At 42.2% G+C, this 13,692-nt stretch overlaps 1 long non-coding RNA gene across 1 annotated transcript in view; it reads right to left on the bottom strand.

Annotated features, from left to right (window-relative positions):
• Nucleotides 1-12,596, bottom strand: part of LOC118360205 (uncharacterized) — a 54,045-nt gene extending 41,449 nt beyond the window's left edge. Inside the window, exon 1 of the long non-coding RNA XR_004820825.2 lies at nucleotides 11,868-12,596. This is a non-coding gene — a long non-coding RNA (uncharacterized LOC118360205). The remainder of the gene's footprint in view (nucleotides 1-11,867) is intronic.
• Between the last annotated feature and the right edge of the window lie 1,096 nt (nucleotides 12,597-13,692).

Below are 13,692 nucleotides of genomic sequence, written 5' to 3'. Positions count from 1 at the left end.
TCTAAAAATGCACCTTTCCAGAAACAAGTCTCTCACTGTTGCCGCTTGCTATAGACCGCCCTCTGCCCCCAGCTGTGCCCTCAATACCATGTATGAATTGATTGCCCCCCATCCATCTTCTGAGCTCGTGCTACTAGGTGACCTAAACTGGGACATGCTTAACACCCCGGCCATCCTACAAACTAAGCTTGATGCCCTCAATCTCACACAAATTATCAATGAACCTACCAGGTACAACCCCAAATCAGTAAACACGTGTCCCTTCATAGATGTCATCCTAACTAATTCACCCTCCATATACACCTCTGCTGTTTTCAATCAAGATCTCATCGATCACTGCCTCATTGCCTGCATCCATAATGGGTCTGCGACGAAATGACCACCCCTCATCACTGTCAAACGCTCCCTGAAACACTTCTGCGTATCCTGGAATGAAATTGACCTCATCCCGTCAGTAGATGATGCCTGGCTATTCTTTAAAAGTTCCTTCCTCACCATCTTAAATAAGCATGCCCCTCTCAAAAAATGTAGAACTAGGAATAGATATAGCCCTTGGTTCACTCCAGACCTGTCTGCCCTTGACCAGCACAAAAACATCCTGTGGCGTTCTGCATTAGCATCGAATAGCCCCCGTGATATGCAACTCTTCAGGGAAGTGAGGAACAAATACACACAGGCAGTTAGAAAAGCTAAGGCAAGCTTTTTCAAACAGAAACTTACATCCTGTAGTACTAACTCAAAAAAGTTCTGGGACACTGTAAAGTCCATGAAGAATAAGAGCACCTCCTCCCAGCTGCCAACTGCTCTGAGGCTAGGAAACACTGTCACCACCGATAAATCCACCATAATTCAGAATTTCAATAAGCATTTCTCTACGGCTGGCCATGCTTTCCACCTGGCTACCCCTACCCCGGTCAACTGCCCGGCACCCTCCACAGCAACCCGCCAAAGCCCCCACCATTTCCCCTTTACCCAAATCCAGATAGCTGATGTTCTGAAAGAGCTGCAAAATCTGGACCCCTACAAATCAGCCGGGCTAGACAATCTGGATCCTCTCTTTCTAAAATTATCTGCCGAAATTGTTGAAAGCCCTATTACTAGCCTGTTCAACCTCTCTTTGACATTGTCTGAGATTCCCAAAGATTGGAAAGCTGCCGCGGTCATCCCCCTCTTCAAAAAGGGGTAACACTCTAGACCCAAACTGCTACAGACCTACAGTGCCTTGCGAAAGTATTCGGCCCCCTTGAACTTTGCGACCTTGTGCCATATTTCAGGCTTCAAACATAAAGATATAAAGATATAAAACTGTATTTTTTTGTGAAGAATCAACAACAAGTGGGACACAATCATGAAGTGGAACAACATTTATTGGATATTTCAAACTTTTTTAACAAATCAAAAACTGAAAAATTGGGCGTGCAAAATTATTCAGCCCCCTTAAGTTAATACTTTGTAGCGCCACCTTTTGCTGCGATTACAGCTGTAAGTCGCTTGGGGTATGTCTCTATCAGTTTTGCACATCGAGAGACTGACATTTTTTCCCATTCCTCCTTGCAAAACAGCTCGAGCTCAGTGAGGTTGGATGGAGAGCATTTGTGAACAGCAGTTTTCAGTTCTTTCCACAGATTCTCGATTGGATTCAGGTCTGGACTTTGACTTGGCCATTCTAACACCTAGATATGTTTATTTTTGAACCATTCCATTGTAGATTTTGCTTTATGTTTTGGATCATTGTCTTGTTGGAAGACAAATCTCCGTCCCAGTCTCAGGTCTTTTGCAGACTCAATCAGGTTTTCTTCCAGAATGGTCCTGTATTTGGCTCCATCCATCTTCCCATCTTTCAATTTGAACCATCTTCCCTGTCCCTGCTGAAGAAATGATGCTGCCACCACCATGTTTGACAGTGGGGATGGTGTGTTCAGGGTGATGAGCTGTGTTGCTTTTACGCCAAACGTAACGTTTTGCATTGTTGCCAAAAAGTTCAATTTTGGTTTCATCTGACCAGAGCACCTTCTTCCACATGTTTGGTGTGTCTCCCAGGTGGCTTGTGGCAAACTTTAAATGACACTTTTTATGGATATCTTTAAGAAATGGCTTTCTTCTTGCCACTCTTCCATAAAGGCCAGATTTGTGCAATATACGACTGATTGTTGTCCTATGGACAGAGTCTCCCACCTCAGCTGTAGATCTCTGCAGTTCATCCAGAGTGATCACGGGCCTCTTGGCTGCATCTCTGATCAGTCTTCTCCTTGTATGAGCTGAAAGTTTAGAGGGACGGCCAGGTCTTGGTAGATTTGCAGTGGTCTGATACTCCTTCCATTTCAATATTATCGCTTGCACAGTGCTCCTTGGGATGTTTAAAGCTTGGGAAATCTTTTTGTATCCAAATCCGGCTTTAAACTTCTTCACAACAGTATCTCGGACCTGCCTGGTGTGTTCCTTGTTCTTCATGATGCTCTCTGCGCTTTTAACGGACCTCTGAGACTATCACAGGGCAGGTGCATTTATACGGAGACTTGATTACACACAGGTGGATTGTATTTATCATCATTAGTCATTTAGGTCAACATTGGATCATTCAGAGATCCTCACTGAACTTCTGGAGAGAGTTTGCTGCACTGAAAGTAAAGGGGCTGAATAATTTTGCACGCCCAATTTTTCAGTTTTTGATTTGTTAAAAAAGTTTGAAATATCCAATAAATGTCGTTCCACTTTATGATTGTGTCCCACTTGTTGTTGATTCTTCACAAAAAAATACAGTTTTATATCTTTATGTTTGAAGCCTGAAATGTGGCAAAAGGTCGCAAAGGTCAAGGGCCGAATACTTTCGCAAAGCACTGTATGAAAACAAAATAGCTAATGCACTTCAATTCAACTTATATTGCGCCAATATCATTTTACAAAATCTGCATTTGACTTAGAATTAAAGATATGTAACTGTTTTTGTTTACTTCACAGAGCTTTCAATAGAGCTTGTATTAAAATTCTCACAAAGACTCATCTCCTATTAAGGTAAGAAAACAATGAAGATTGGCCAAAATCAGCCATTCGCTGCATATAGAGGTCAAATCTCTCCTTTTAAAACATATCTTTAAGACAAATCAGTTAGCTAAAAAACGAAATGTTAAAGTTCAAGATGAAAGTGAATTAATCTCAACTTTGATTGATAAATCAGTTTTGAGAACCCCACTAGAAAAATATAAACCTGTTGAGTTGGTCTGGTCTCTGGTGTGTAGACTGATGATGTCTACGTGTGTCTGCCTGCTGTCATCTTGTTAGTGGTGGTCTCTCTTCTTCTTTGAGGTTTATTGGCAGACTACACTCAAAGTGTGTTGCCGCCACCTACTGTACGGTGTAGTAAAAAATACCCCCAAAACTAATTATGTTTTGGATGAACAAATTCATACTAATTACCAAATTCACTCCATTATCCTGAATTTCAAACAAAAACTGTACTATTCAGATCCCTACACAGGCTCAGGAACCGGGAAGGGGGGAACCTCTTCATTCAGTATTCCCTGTAACATTTCGGCTGTAAAGTCGTTTAGATCCCGGAATCTATTTGCCGTCTTCACAGTGGTGTCTAGCTTTTTAGATTTTTTTTATTTATTAGTTTGACTAACTCAATTTATCACTTGCACCATAAATGCAACAAAGTCCACCTTCTTCACTATTAGTGTGTCGGGATCCTTCTCCTGCATGGCATTCACTACAGACTGTGGGACATCCACTACCATCTCCTCACTCCTTCAACTACTTTCCCTGGCTCCACATTGAAGACCTCCTGTTTTGCCCTGATCCAAGCTACTGCGACCTCCTTCGTGCGTACAGGGCACTCCGGGAACGTGATTCCCGTCACAATTATAACAACATGCTTCATCTGACTCTTCAACTACTACATATTTATTCCTTCATCAAAACACTTGCCCCGTGTCCAAACTTTTTACAATTTTAACACTGCAGCGGTTTTCTGTACATACAATCTCACCTCATATCTCACATACCCAAGTTTTGCATACGTTGGGGGAACCACTTCATCAAACGACAGTAAAAACCAATAGGATTTGCTCCTTCTTTTTCCGTCTATCATTCGATTCAAGTGACGTGCATCTACCACTCCTGGAATGCTTTTGACACACAAAATCAGCATCATACCACTCCTGGTCACTCTGATTCCACTTTACCCAATTTGTCCTTCACGATCTTCAAGACAGCAAACGGGTCACGCCAGAAAACATCCTTGCTCGTGAATTGCACTCCAACCATAAACTGCTGTTTATTTCCAACTTTAGCCCTTGTTACGCCACTCTTCTTCACCATCGTCCACTCATTCTCACCAACTGTACTCGCGCCAAGAAAATCGCACAATACTTCCGCCATTGCTCCTCCAGTCATCCCCCGGACTCCCGGGCTCTTTGCTGTAAAAGATGCAAGAGTTTGTATTCTCGAAGTAGCACCCGTATTGTTCGCATTCCAGCACAGCTGTTGCTTCAACAACTTTTTCTCAATTTCCTCCATTTTGTCCACACTACTCACCGCCAATTCAGACTCACCTTCCCTCTTCCAGCTGCCTTCCTCTACCTCCAGCTCAACAAACTGCTACCTTTGTCCAGTGGTTGCCTCACCTATATGAGGCGGCAGGTGGCCTATTGGTTAGAGTGTCAGACCAGTTAGCAAAAGGTTTCTAGATCGAATCCCCAAGCTGACAAGGTAAAAATCTGTTGTTCTGCCCCTAAACAAGGCAGATAACCCACTGTTCCTAGGCAGTCACTGTAAATAAGAATGTGTTCTTACATGACTTGCCTGGTCAAATAAAATGTCCAGAGCTCTCTAGAGAGCTGAAATACAAAGCTTCTTTCCAGTTCCACAGGGGAAACAAAATGTCTGCCGCTTCTGTAAGGTGAAGTTGCCTCTAGACACTAATCTAGTGTCAGTTTTTAATTTCCCCCACTCATGGTTTAGGTTAGGATTGGGGGAGGAGAAACTGATCCTAGGTCTGTACCTATGGGAAACTTCACCTCTAAGTCATGTGTCAAACTCATTCCACAGAGGGCCAAGTGTCTGCGGGTTGTCGCTCCACCCTTGTACTTGATTGATTAATTAAGGTCATTATTAGTAAGGAACTCCCCTCAAAAGATGTCAAGGTCTTAATTGAAAGGAAAAACCTAAAGCCCACAGACACTCGGCCCTCGGTGGAATGTTATTTATTTGATTTTATTTGAACCTTTATTTAACTAGGCAAGTCAGTTAAGAACACATTTTTATTTACAATTAACTCCTACCATAAGGCAAAAGGCCTCCTGCGGTGACAGGGGCTGGGATTAAAAATAAAAATATAGGACAAAAACACACATTATGACAAGAGATACAACACTACATAAAGAGAGACCTAAAGACAACATAGCATGGCAGCAACACAACATGGTAGCACAGACAACAGCACAAAGGGCAAGACGGTAGAGAAAACAATACATCACACAAATCAGCCACAACTGTCAGTAAGAGTGTCCATGTTTGGGTCTTTGAACGAAGATACCCCTGCTCTAAATAATCCATTGGTGATTCCTAATGACTAGTCATTTCCCAAGCCTTGCTCACCATGCTAATAGGCACACCCTACCATTATCCAAGCAAATATCAATGGACAGTGATTGCGATAGCTACCCATGTGACCAACTGATGTTGAACACGGTCGTCTGTGTTCGCCAGACGACTGGCAAGGGTTGCTGTATTGTTATCAAAGGCCTACAGAACCCAAACGGTTGGCCTCTTCCTGTGTATTCAGTGTACTTGGTTGATATTGACCTATAAAACTACAAAGAACAAGAGTGTATTGATTTTACTGTCCAGAATCACATGGTTTTACTCATATTTACAGTACCTTCGGAAAGTATTCAGACCCCTTGACTTTTTCCACATTTTGATATGTTACAGCCTCATTCTAAAATTGGTTAAATAGTTATGTTTACCTCATCAATCTACACACAATACCCCATAATAACAAAGCAAAAACAGTTTTTTAGAAATGTTTTCTAATTTATTACAAATAAAAAAAACAGAAATATCACATTTACATAAGTATTCAGACCCTTTACTCAGTATTTTGTTGAAACATCTTTGGCAGCAATTATCGCACACCTGTATTTGGGGAGTTTCTCCCATTCTTCTCTGCAGATCCTTTCAAGCTCTGTCAGGTTGAATGAGGAGCATTGCTACATAGCTATTTTTAGGTCTCTCCATAGATGTTCGATCGTGTTCAAGTCCGGGCTCTGACTGGGCCACTCAAGGACATTCAGAGACTTGTCCCAAAGCCACTCCTGCGTTGTCTTAGCTGTGTGCTTAGGGTCATTGTCCTGTTCGAAGGTGAACCTTTGCCACAGTCTGACGTCCTGACTAGTCTCCCAGTCCCTGCCGCTGAAAAAAGGTTTAACACAGCACGATGCTGCCACCACCATGCTTCACCGTAGGGGTGGTGCCAGGTTTCCTCCAGACGTGACGCTTGGCATTCAGAACATAGAGTTGCATCTTGGTTGGCAAACTTCCAAGCGGGCTGTCATGTGCCTTTTACTGAGGAGTGGCTTCCATCTGGCCACTCTATCATAAAGGCCTTATTGCTGGAGTTCTGCAGAGATGGTTGTCCTTCTGGAAGTTTCTCCCATTTCAAAAGAAGAACTCTAGAGCACTGTCAGAGTGACCATCGGGTTCTTGGTCACATCCATAACCAAGACCCTTCTCCCCCGATTGCTCAGTTTGGCTGGGCGGCAAACTCTAGGAAGAGTTTTGGTGGTTCCAAACTTCTTCCATTTAAAAATGATGGAGGCCACTGTGTTCTTGGGGACCTTTGATGCTCCATAACTGTTTTGGTACCCTTCCCCAGATCTGTGCCTAGACACAATCCTGTCTCTAAGCTCTACGGACAATTCCTTCGACCTCATGGCTTGGTTTTTGCATTGACTTACACTGTCAACCGTGGGACCTTATATACAGTACCAGTCAAAAGTTTGGACACACCAGGGTTTTTCTTTATTGTTACTATTTTCTACATTGTAGAATAATAGTGAAGACATCAAAACTATGAAATAACACATGTGGAAAAAGTGTTAAACAAATCAAAATATATTTTATATTATTCAAAGTAGGCACCCTTTGCATGTATTTATTTTTATAACCTTTATTGAACTAGGCAAGTCAGTTAAGAACAAATTCTTATTTACAATGACGGCCGACCCCGGCCAATTGTGAGCCACCCTATGGGACTCCCAATCACGGCCGATTGTGATACAGCCTAGAATCGAACCAGGGTCTGTATTGACGCCTATTTAACTGAGATGCAGTGCAACACCATTCCCTCAACCATGAGGTAGTCATGAGGTAGTCACCTGGAATGCATTTCAATTGACAGGTGATCCTTGTTTAAAGTTATTTTGTGGAATTTCTTTCCTTCTTAATGTGTTTGAGCCAATCAGGTGTGTTGTGACAAGGTGTGGTGGTATAGAGAAAATAGCCCTACTTGGTAAAAGACCAAGTCCAAATTATGGCAAGAACAGCTCAAATAAGCAAAGATAAATGACAGTCCATCATTACTTTAAGACATGAAGGTCAGTCAATACGGAACATTTCCAGAACTTTGAAAGTTTCTTCAAACGCAAAAATGACTTAGCGCTATGATGAAACTGGCTCTTATGAGGACCACAACAGGAAAGGAAGACCCGGAGTTACCTCTGCTGCAGAGGATAAGTTCATTAGAGTTAACTGCAGCCCAAATATATGCTTTACAGAGGTCAAGTAACAGACACATCAACATAAAATGTTCAGAGGAGACTGCGAGAATCAGGCCTTCATGGTCGAATTGCTGCAAAGAAATCACTACTAATGGACACCAATAATAAGAAGAGACTTGTTGAGCCAAGAAACACGAACAAGGGACATTAGACCGGTGGAAATCTGTCCTTTGGTCTGATGAGTCCAAATTTGAGATTTTTGGTGCCAACCGCTGTGGCTTTCTGAGATGCAGAGTAGGTGAACGGATGATCTCTGCATGTGTGGTTCTCTCATGAAGCATGGTGCAGGGGGTGTGATGGTGTGGGGGTGCTTTGCTGGTGACACTGTCAATGTTTTAATTACAATTCAAGGAACACTTAATCAGCATGGCTACCACAGCATTCTGCAGCGATACGCCATCCCATCTGGTTTGTGCTTAGTGGGACTATCATTTGTTTTTCAACAGGACAATGACCCAACACACCTCCAGGCTGTGTAAGGGCTATTTGACCAAGAAGGACAGTGATGGCGTGCTCCATCAGATGAACTGGCCTCCACAATCACCTGACCTCAATCCAATTGCTATGGTTTGGGATGAGTTGGACTGCAGAGTGAAGGCAAAGCAGCCAACAAGTGCTCAGCATATGTGGGAACTCCTTCAAGACTTTTGGGAAAGCATTCCTCATGAAGCTGGTTGAGAGAATACCAAGAGTATCCAAAGCTTTCATTAAGGCAAAGGGTGGCTACTTTGAAGAATCTAAAATCTAAAATATATTTTTGGTACCTACATGATTCCATGTGTTATTTCATAGTTTTTATGTCTTCACTATTTATCTTAATGTAGAAAATAGTAAAAATAAAGAAACCCCTTGAATGAGTAGGTGTGTCCAATCATTTGACTGGTACTGTATACAGGTGTGTGCCTTTTCAAATCATGTCCAATGAATTGAATCTACCACAGGTGGACTCCAATCAAGTTGTGGAAACATATCAAGGATGATCAATGGAAACAAGATGGACCTGAGTTCAATTTCGGGTCTCATAGCAAAGGGTCTGAATTAGTAAATGTACAAAAAAAATCTTAAAACCTGTTTCCACTTTGTCATTACGGGGTATTGAGTGCAGATTACTGAGAAGCTTTATTTAATCAATATTTAATCAGGTTAGCAAAATGTTTTTAACACAACTAAGCTCAGCAAAAAATGAAACGTTCCTTTTTCAGGAACCTGTCTTTCAAAGATAATTCATAAATATCCAAATAACTTCACAGATCCTCATTGTAAAGGGTTTAAACACTGTTTCCCATGCTTGTTCAATGTTCAATGTCCATGCTTGTTCAACCATAAACAATTAATGACTGTGGAACAGTTGTTAAGACACTAACAGCTTACAGACGGTAGGCAATTAAGATCACAGTTATGAAAACTTAGGACACTAAAGAGGCCTTTCTACTGACTCTGAAAAACACCAAAAGAACGATGTCCAGGGTCCCTTCTCATCTGTGTGAACATGCCTTAGACATGCTGCAAGGAAGCATGAGGTCTGCAGATGTGGCCAGGGCAATACATTGCAATGTCCGTATTGTGAGACGCCTAAGACAACAGGGAGACAGGATGATCAGCTGTCCGTCCTCGCAGTGGCAGACCACATGTAACAACACCTGCACAGGATCGGTACATCCGAACATCACACCTGCGGGACAGGTACAGGATGGCAACAACTGCCTGAGTTGCACCAGGAACGCACAATCCCTCCATCAGTGCTCAGACTGTCCGCAATAGGCTGAGAGAGGCTGGACTGAAGGCTTGTAGGCCTGTTGTAAGGCAGGTCCTCACCAGACATCACCGGCAACAACATCGCCTATGGGCACAAACCCACTGTCGCTGTACAGACAGGACTGGTTTTGTCTCACCAGGGGTGATGGTTGGATTCACATTTATCGTCTAAGGAATTAGCGTTACATCGAGGTCTGTACTCTGGAGCGGGATCGATTTGGAGGTGCAGGGTCCGTCATGGTCTAGGGTGGTATGTCACAGCATCATCAGACTGAGCTTGTTGTCATTGCAGGCAATCTCAACACTGTGTGTTACAGGGAAGACATCCTCCTCCCTCATGTGGTACCCTTCCTGCAGGCTCATCCTGACATGACCCTCCAGCAATGACAATGCCACCAGCCATACTGCTAGTTCTGTGCGTGATTTCCTGCAAGACAGTGTTCTGCCATTGCCAGTGAAGAGCCCGGATCTCAATCCCATTGAGCACATCTGGGACCTGTTGGATCGGAAGGTGAGGGCTAGGGCCATTCCACCCAGAAATGTCTGGGAACTTGCAGGTGCCTTGGTGGAAGAACGGGGTAACATCTCACAGCATGAACTGGCAAATCTGGTGCAGTCCATGGGGAGGAGATGCACTGCAGTACTTAATGCAGCTGGTGACCACACCAAATACTGACTTTTGATTTTGACCCCCCCTCTTTGTTCAGGGACACATTATTAAATTTGTCTGTGGAACCTGTTCAGTTTATGTCTCAGTTGTTGAATCTTATGTTCATACAAATATTTACAAATATTTACACATTTTGCTGAAAATAAACCCAGTTGACAGTGAGAGGACATTTCTTTTTTTGCTGAGTTTATTCTTAAAAAGCTGATGTAAATAGTTACAGTTATCTCAATATTAGAGGTCGACCGATTATGATTTTTCATAATGTATTTGTAATATTGACAATTACAACAATACTGAATTAACACTTATTTTAACTTAATATAATACATCAATAAAATCAATTTAGCCTCAAGTAGATAATGAAACATGTTCAATTTGGTTTACATAATGCAAAAACAAAGTGTTGGAGAAGAACGTAAAAGTGCAATATGTGCTATGCAAGAAAGCTAACGTTTCAGTTCCTTGCTCAGAACATGAGAACATATGAAAGCTGGTGGTTCCTTTTAACATGAGTCTTCAATATTCCCAGGTAAGAAGTTTTAGGTTGTAGTTATTATAGGACTATTTCCCTCTATACCATTTGTATTTCATTAACCTTTGACTATTGGATGTTCTAATAGGCACTTTAGTATTGCCAGTGTAACAGTATAGCTTCCGTCCCTCTCCCCGCTCCTCCCTGGGATCGAACCAGCAACACAACGACAACAGCCACCACATCGAAGCAGCGTTACCAATGAAGAGCAAGGGAAACAACCACCCTAAGGCTCAGGGGGAGTGAAGTTTGAAACGCTATTAGCGCACGCTAACTAGCCAGCCATTTCACTTCGGTCACACCAGCCTCATCTCGGGAGTTGATAGGCTTGAAGTCATAAACAGCGCAATGCTTGACGCACAACGAAGAGCTGTTGGCAAAACGCAGGAAAGTGCTGTTTGAATGAATGTTTACACACTAGCTTCTGCCTACCACCGCTCAGTCAGATACTTAGATACTTATCTGCTCAGTCAGATTATACGCAACGCATGACAACGCATGACATTTTTTATATAAAAAAATATAAAAAATTGGTGCCCAAAAACACCGATTTCCGAAATCGACCCTAATTAATCGGCCATTCCGATTAATCGGTAGACCTCTAGATTCTTCGAGGGTGGCTGTTTTCGATGTGTGCAGAGGGTCCCTGGTTCAAGGCGAGGAGAGGGATGGAAGCAATACTGTTACACTAGCACCCCGGGAGGTTGTGCCACCCCCCACACCGGAACACATTGAGAAAAAGTGTCAAACATAACGTAGCAGCCAAGTAGCCTACTACCTATGGCGGTGAAACGGACACCACTCTCCAAGGTGCTAGTTATTTTCTAAGAATTTTAGACCTCACTCCAGTATAGCCACATACTTGAGTATAGCTACATCACATGCACACATACTCAGCTGTGGGGCGTACAAGACCAGAATGTCATATCATTTTCATGACATCAATGTTGCAGTAGAACAAATATCACAATATCAGAATAAAACTTCAAATAAAATAAATCAATGTTGGCTACGGCAGAACACACACATGAGAATATATAGGCCTCCTGCCTATGTGATAATATGAAGCACATATTCAGATTACAAACTTGATCTGTGCTGTGAAGGTAAAGGGGAAAAAATGTCCTACCTTAGTTCTCAAAACCTGCCACAATGACTCTCCCCATGTCAAATCCATTTAACTCCTGCGAGTCAACTTCCTGCTCAAAGCCTTGTAGTGTCCTTTTTTCTTCATTTTGAGTGTTAACTTGGATGTCCCCTTTAGCCTCGTCTACAAGGCTTGCTAAAATGTGCCTTGGTTGGGCTCTTTGTTGTTGTTTTTATACGCCTGATGCATAGGATATTAATGTACTGTACATTCCACCCACTCTTTTGCTAGTTTAATACCTCCGGTAATTTCTAGACCCGACATTTGTGCATTTGTACAGCCCAACTTTGAATTCTGCATGACAAGCCAGGGGTTATACGTTTGCTTGTTCTTGAAGAGCAAATTGCATCTTCTCCGAGTACTTTGTTGGTGGATGCACTGCCCCTCCCCTCCTAGCTAGTGGAGGTGCCGGTTGTGATGCTGAACTGGAGGGATTATAGCATCGCCATCAGGAATAGTTTGCCCCTCACTCCTCTCCTCCGGCTCTTGCAGTTCTCTGGCTCGTTTTGGGTTTGGTTCACCATCTTTCTCTGGATTTTTGGTCTTGAAAAATGACCATTTCGATTGCCTTTTCTTATAATTTTCTTATTTTGCTTTCCCACGATTCAAATTCAGTAGGGAAGCAACTAGATGAGGCTACGTGACGTGATTACGTAGAGACCTCTTCACTAGCTGACCACCTCTATCAAAACCTGTGTCAAGATCAGTTACTTACCCCACAGGCCCTATAACCTATATGTACAAATAAGAGAGCAGGTCTGGAATCGGTGTGGCAGGATAGGATGATGACATAGAAGGATCACCGCGCTTTTACATGATGGACTTTCTGGAGTCGGGAGAAATAACGAGGAGGCAATTTGATTTAATGCTGATCACTTTTATTAGAATGTCTACAGTGCGAACAGTGAAATAATGTATAAATCATGCCGCGATAGGTACCGGATCTGGGCAAATGGGTGCCGGAACAAACAAAGTCGAATCTGAGAGGTGCAAGATCCTGTTCCGCCGGAATCCGGCTCAAATTAAGCACTGCCTAGCACCCCCTAAAAAGACGAAACAAAAACAAATGATTTTTTTGCACTCATACTTGTCTTTTCTTACTAGCACTGATTTAGCTGATGGCTGGTTTATTGAGGAAAGTTTAACTTGCAATGACTGTGATGTAGTTGTCTGACTTCTTTTTATTTGAATGCACTGACTGTAAGTCACTGGATAAGTGTCTGCCAATAAGTGTATGTGCCAATCACAGACTGCAGCTTTAACCTACATAGTTAATATGGAAATGTTGCATAATGTCTCAAGTTAGGTTCTGCTCTTTAAATATCAAATTATCATTTTATGAAATGCGGAAAAACTGTTAGAACTACTTTTCAAAAATACTATGTGACAGTTACATGGCTGTGGTGTGAGCTGTGGAAATCATTTCCTTTTTGATAAACAAAACATTTAAATTTGGATGAATAACAAAAATCAATCATTCATTGATTCATTTATTGATCAACACATCGATTTATTTATTTATTCATAAATGTATTAAATTATTGATTGATTCATTTATTTGTTTTCTCCATACAGAAGCTCTCATGCTGACACCTGCTGGCTAAAGATAAGAGTTGTGGACCTGTGAACTTTCCTGTTTTTGGTAGCACCTCTGCCAGGTGACATTATGTAACTCTGCCAGGTGACATTATGTAGTGAATAATAACAGAGTAATTCTGATTGTGTACTATTCTAATGGCACATTGTGAAGACTGTCATTTATGGGCTCCGACAAAGGAAAACAATCATGTATTACGGTGTGATACAT

Source organism: Oncorhynchus keta, chromosome 27, assembly GCF_023373465.1.
Source record: "Oncorhynchus keta strain PuntledgeMale-10-30-2019 chromosome 27, Oket_V2, whole genome shotgun sequence".
Classification (NCBI taxonomy): Eukaryota; Metazoa; Chordata; class Actinopteri; order Salmoniformes; family Salmonidae; genus Oncorhynchus; species Oncorhynchus keta.
This window is presented reverse-complemented; position numbering and strand designations above follow the sequence as displayed.